Source organism: Piliocolobus tephrosceles, chromosome 15, assembly GCF_002776525.5.
Source record: "Piliocolobus tephrosceles isolate RC106 chromosome 15, ASM277652v3, whole genome shotgun sequence".
NCBI lineage: Eukaryota > Metazoa > Chordata > Mammalia > Primates > Cercopithecidae > Piliocolobus > Piliocolobus tephrosceles.
The window spans coordinates 93,926,320-93,931,072 of NC_045448.1; the positions used below are offsets into that span (position 1 = coordinate 93,926,320).

Consider the following 4,753-nt stretch of genomic DNA (forward strand, 5'->3'; position numbering starts at 1 on the left):
CGCCCACTGGCATCTGCGCTCTGTGACCTGCTCACATAGCAAGCTAGAGTCGAGCATGCTTCATTCACAGCCAGGCCTCCTCCTTCCTTGTTGGCCTGAGTGTGTTGCTGACCATTCACCAGTAAGCCCCGACCTGGGCGTCAACACTCCTGAGAAACATGGCAACTGCAATAATTGACTGAAATCAGTAAACACACAATTTCTCTCCCTGTTTGCTGGTCCGTGTTCTTGTCTAGAGAATTGTTTTCTTCTCCAAGAATAAGAAGGTGGAATCGACTTTTCCACCTTTTGTTCCCCTCACCTCGATGATGATGAGGCACCAGGAGGGAAATTTCTGACTTTCCGCAGGCATTTATGTTTTGCCTCACGTCATCGTAATATTTATTCCTTTCATGTAGGGGAACCTTAAATGAAGCTTGTTGGAAACAGGCCATCCTCCGTAACCAGGGTTTGTTGGAGCCCATGTATAGAAATGATTTCCTGGCAACTCTAGTTCTCTTGAGCATGTGTGCTGTGGTTAAGGAGGCAGAAGGGCACAAGGATTTTAGCACCCTGAGGACTAAAAACCTACCATAGAGCCAGCATACATATTGTTTTATAAATAAGGAGTATTCTTGGGGTTTAGTTGTTTGCAAAAAAAGTGAGCTCCTTAAGATTTACGACCCAGCTCACAATAACCAGATGACCTGAATCAAGGGTGTATGTCAGGAAATAGGATCCTGGCGGGGGTCAGCTGACAGTGTCAATCTGTGGCCTCAAAGAGCCCGTTCCAGACTCTCCTGCCTTTTGACAGACGGTCTGTCTGGTTATGGCTTTAGGAAGCCAGATGACTTCCATATAGTCACAGGAAGAGCCCGTGTACCTGGAGCTGTGGGCTGGAAAAGAGGTGAGAGACGCTGGCCTCTCCAAGGCCTCATCCACGTGCCCCACCTCCAGACAGCAGCAGCCAGAGCTCCATTAGGCTACAAATAATTCAGGAAAACCTGAATAGCAGAGACTTAAAAAACATGGGGTTTGCTTGTCCCACCTGAAAGAAGTCTCAAAGTTGGAAGTCCAGCGCTGGGTTAGAGGTTCAGGGATGCTGGGGCTGAGGCCTAGATGGTTTTTTGGCCTTTTCCCCAGGGAAAAGCATAATCAATCAGAAGGTGGCTGATGTAGGTCGGGTGGGCTGGGGCTGGAGGGGATGGTAGGCTGTGAGTCTGGCGCTCCCTCTTGCTGGTGTGGGGATGGGTACTAGGAGGGCTTCTCTCCTCCACCTTGCTCTGTTGCTCTGTTGCTCAGGTACCCATTGCCAAGAAGTCAGACTGGAATTCCCAATGGGATGGGGCAGTCCCAAGGCACATGGAATCTTTGGTGGGACTCATACACCCTGGACTCCTGTGAACTCCTCAGTCACTCTGGTAAAAAACTCCAATATTGTTCCTTTTAACACAGTCATCACCCAGTACCCTGTTAAACACACAAATGCACCTGGGGCAGCCCTTGACCTTACGGAGCCCACTTTCTTTGCAAACAACACAAATGTTGAGATGGAGCAGGAAGGAATGGTTACATAGGAGCATCCAGAATCCCCAACCCTGAGGAGTTTGACATGGGAAAAATGCCTCTGAGTAGGGCAGAGGAATGCTCAGAGGGCTGCAGGGTCCTGGGAAGTGTCTGTGCCTCAAAGTGTGCCCCATATTCATACCCTGTCTTTCCCCACTGCTTTTATTTGCTTTGCTTTCGAATCTGTGATTCACCTTCTTCGCTCTTACCTCTTTCCTGGGTCCTTTGGTTAAGGGCAGGCTGAGTTACTGAATATGGCTGTGTCCCAGCCCTCTGCTTTACCTGGTGACTAAGGAGAAGCCTACACCAATTCAACAAGGCTCGCATTTTAGGAGCCGACAAAAATCTTAGACCCAGAAGCCAGGTGTGCAGAAAATGCATGTTGGCTTCCCTTTAGCATAATCTAATTTCCCAGGCTCCATTCTGTCTGGGTAAAGGAACATTATTCTTGGTTAGCTGAAGTCTCCTGCTTCTCCTGCAGATGTGTCTGATGCTAGGGGCTGGCACTGCTCCCCTTGGGGGCTGGGAGATGCTTTCCTTTCTGGTCTTTGGTTGTCAGAGCCTGCTGTTCCCTGCTGTTGTCTCTTGTTCTCACTCCACCCCAGCTCTGCTTCATTCCTACTCTCTCCAGGCCACAGCCACTCACTTGGACCTCCCATGAGGCTCTTGGGAGCTCCCACCCATCCTGGAGGCAACCCATGTGAAACTGGGCCTGGCTTGTTGATTCTGAATCACCAAATAGGCGTTTGCGTAGCCTGCTTCTCCAAGGGAACCTCAGGGTTTTGCTCCCACTCTGGCCTTTGTCTGAAGCTGTCTTTCTGCACAAACTGCACAAAGTGGGGATGAAGCCCACTTCATGGGCACAGGCCCTTCCCAGGACACTGCAGCCTGTGCATACCCCTCCCCCTACTCAGGAGGCCTCTGTGCTGCTGAGGCCAAAGATTTGCTTTGAAAGACCAAATATTCTTCCTGAGCCCTGGTCTTAACCTGGGGCTGAAGCTTTGCTCTCAAAGGTAAAGGTGAAGGCCTCCATTCTCCTCTTCTCTCCGCAACTTGCCTTTGGCTGAAGCAGGGAACAGGAAATGAATGACCAAGTTATGTGGCCTGGGAGAGGGAGAAGAGCTGAGTCAACAGCTCAAGAAATCCCGCCATGCCTACTTAAGGGGAAGAAGAGAGAAAGGAGGATAAAGAGAGATTGTTTTCCATTTAATATAATGCAGATTAAATTTTAGATTAGTGTTGTTGTTGTTGTTGTTTTCTACATTAGGTCCCTTACGTGGCAGAAAATTCCAAAATATATTAGTAAAAATGAACCCGTCTCACATACTCTTGGGGTTTCATTGAAATGTTGAGAAGTTAAGAAACTTTGTTAGATTTTTTTTACTTAATTTTTAAAAAATAGCCTATCAAGGAGTTTTCAAAACTTTTTAGGTGTATAAACACCCTATTTCGGAAACCACCGTATTTTACACTTTCACTTCCCACCTACACCAGATCAGTGACAAGAAAGTGTCTGAAACAAGGTGCAAAATCAAGGTTCTCAGAAACATGCTTGGGACCTCTCGTTCCGCAGCATCTGCTTGGCTGCTCTTTCCGCCTGGAGTGTCCTTAGCCTGTGACCCTTTCGAACTCCGGCCCTTTGTCTGTGGACTAGCTCTAGCACAGTCTCCCAGTGTTACCTGGCAGCCTCCTCCTTCCTGGAACAGGAGAAGCGGCTCTCTCTTCTGTGTTCCATCATCCATTACGACTGCTCTCACACTGGATTAGAAAGATTTGGTCACCCGATGCCTCCCTCCTCTGTGCTGTTGGACGCCATGCTTTACATACTCCTAGATGCTGGTTTTCACATACTCCTAAATTTTCAACCTGAGAAACCTGAAGCCATCCCCTAACCTTACCTGGTTACCTGTTGTAAAATGTGTTATCCCAGTGGTAGATTCTTTGGATCCTAGGCATCTGGACTTGCAAGAGTCTCATGTCAGTTTCATGTGCTTACAAAAGTAATAACAGAGAGGGACACAGCTGTGAGTTTTTCCCAACGGCCAGTGAGTGCTTCATTCCCCGTATCATGTTTTATTTATGTATCTGTCCCTGGGGCTAGTGCAGTTTGGACATAGGTTGCTATGGGTTGAATTGCATACCTGCCAAATCCATATGTTGAAATGTTAACCCCTAGTACCTCAGAATGTGGCATTATTTGGAGAGAGGGTATTTATAGAGGTAATCAAGGTAAAAGGAGGTCTTTAGTATGAGTCCTAATTCAATATGACTGATGTCCTTATACAGAGGGAAAATCTGGACACAGAGCTGTATACATCCAGGGAGAACGTCATGTGGAGATGAAAGCAGAGATCAGAGTGACGCATCTCCAAGCCATGGAATGCTGAAGATGGTGAGCAACCCACCAGAAGTCAGGAGAGAGGTATACGCGGTTTCTCCCTCACAGCCCTTAGAAGGCACCAACCCTGCTGACGCCTTGATCTCTGATCCTCAAGGATGTGGAGTAACTGTGTGAGCAGCTGTCTGAGGGCTCTTCAGAAAGTTCATAGAAAATGCTTATTATGAAAAAAACTACGCTGGATTTCAATTTTATTTTTTTTGCATCAAAATGGATTTGTACTAACTTTTTATAACATGTTTGTACACGATCTAGTTGGAGGCACTAAGAAGGATAATATGTCAGTTTGAAAAGAGCCCCTGTCAGAGCAATGTGAATTTCTGCTAAATTTGAAGTAAGAACAAACATCAAATTTATAGTGAAGCTTGAGAGGAAGTGTGGTGAACTCATTGATGCTTTGTGAAAAGCTTATGGGGACAATACCCCCTTCCCCCAAATCAGCAGTTTATGAATAGATAACTTCTTTTAAGAAGGGAAAAGTTGAGGCTGGGCATAGTGGCTAATGCCTGTAATCCCAACACTTTGGGAGGCTGGAGCAGGTGAATCATTTGAGGTCGGGAATTCAAGACTAGCCTGGTCAATATGTGAAACCCCGTCTCTACTAAAAATACAACAACAACAACAAAAAAAGCCAGGTGTGGTGACAGGCACCTGTAATCCCAGCTACTTGGGAGGCTGAGGCAGGAGAACCACTTCTGGAACCTGGGAGGCAGAGGTTGCAGTTAGCCAAGATCATGCTGCTGCATTCCAGACTGGGTGAGAGAGCAAGACTCTGTCTAAAAAAGAAAGAAAGGAAGGAAGGAAGGAAGG

At 47.0% G+C, this 4,753-nt stretch overlaps 1 long non-coding RNA gene across 1 annotated transcript in view; it reads left to right on the plus strand.

The window, feature by feature from the left end:
- The first annotated feature begins 3,847 nt into the window (after positions 1-3,847).
- The window catches only part of LOC111524273, a 36,203-nt gene continuing 35,297 nt past the window's right edge, over positions 3,848-4,753 (plus strand). The window contains exon 1 of the long non-coding RNA XR_002725743.1: positions 3,848-3,967. This is a non-coding gene — a long non-coding RNA (uncharacterized LOC111524273). The remainder of the gene's footprint in view (positions 3,968-4,753) is intronic.